We start from the raw sequence: 1,327 nt of genomic DNA, 5'->3' as shown, positions 1-1,327 counted from the left end.
GGGGGGGCGGACTAGCTATCCCAACTACTTTTCCCGGACATTCCCAGTTGCGTGGTTCTCTGCATTGGTTCAACATTTGTATTACACAACAGTCACAAATTATCCTACACAATATTTTGGTACGCCAGTCCACAAATGCAAAACCAAATTATACTACATGAGACAGGTGAAAATGAAATCAACATTCTATTTCATTGTATTTTAAAAACAAAAGTTGCGCTTCCTTCTATGATCATCCTCCTCTTTCTCCTCCATCCATCTACCTATGTACCCATCCACCTCTCCATCCATCCACTCACCCACCCATCCACCCTTCCATCCACCAACCTACCCATCCAACCCTCCATCCACCAACCCATCCATCCATCCACCTACCCATACAATACACCCACACCCCTCCATTCATCCTTATCTACCTATCCACCCCTTCATCCATTCCCCCCTAACCCCTTCCACCCATCCATCCATCCATCCCCTCACACACGGGCCACTCCATTCGCTTATTATCAACAAATCTCGAGAACGGAAACCGTTCGGAGAAATAAAGTTCAAGTTTATTTTCCCGAACGTTCGGAGAAATAGAGCCAGCCTTTAACCGATTCTCTTCTTTGCATCTAACACAAAACACGCTTATTCGTTTTGATAGACAGTGTCAGGTGTCATGTTTCTGCTTTCCCCGACTGATATATTTTTTTCTCAAACAAAACTAAATCCACTTATCTAACCTATTTAACATAAAACCTGATCGCATTAGCCTATAAAAACATAATTCTTGAAGTCATTCTGCCCTAGTCTGTAGTGACAAACTTATCTCCACAGATTAAGAGAAAATATGTGTCACGACGCAGTGGAAACAGGCGCTCGTCAATTTTTTAGCCTTTGGATTTATTGGTATCATCTTAATGGTGGTTTATTTGCCTTGCTTTGATGAAAAAAATATCCATTCATTTTGAAAAGGGGTCGCTATATTTGTGATTGAAGGAGGTGGGGTCGCCTGGTTTCAGAAGTAAGATTAGCGAGAAAATGGCCACCAAAGTTTAGTGACATCCATAGCTTAAGAGTTCTTGGAAACTACATTTACATTTCTTGTGCCTTCAATCAACCTTTTTCCTTAAAATCCATGCATAAAAGTGGCGTCGGTGGCCTAGTGGTTAGGCTCTCGGACTCGCAACCGTAAGGTCGTGGGTTCGAATCCCGTCAGGGGCCCGACGTTGTGTCCTTGGGAAAGGCACTTTACACGAATTTTCCCCACTTCACCCAGGTGGGAATGGGTACCCGGCTATAGACAGCGAAAGATCTTGTCAGTTTGTTAGTGTTTGAGCGCTTA

At 43.4% G+C, this 1,327-nt stretch overlaps 1 protein-coding gene across 1 annotated transcript in view; it reads right to left on the bottom strand.

Annotated features, from left to right (window-relative positions):
- The window catches only part of LOC101850109 (arf-GAP domain and FG repeat-containing protein 1), a gene marked incomplete in the record, with an annotated part of 53,785 nt that overhangs the window by 12,453 nt on the left and 40,005 nt on the right, over positions 1 to 1,327 (bottom strand).

Source organism: Aplysia californica, unplaced genomic scaffold, assembly GCF_000002075.1.
Source record: "Aplysia californica isolate F4 #8 unplaced genomic scaffold, AplCal3.0 scaffold00528, whole genome shotgun sequence".
NCBI classification, from domain to species: Eukaryota; Metazoa; Mollusca; class Gastropoda; order Aplysiida; family Aplysiidae; genus Aplysia; species Aplysia californica.
Note: the sequence above shows the minus strand (reverse complement) of the source record. Positions and strands in the feature narration are given on the sequence as shown.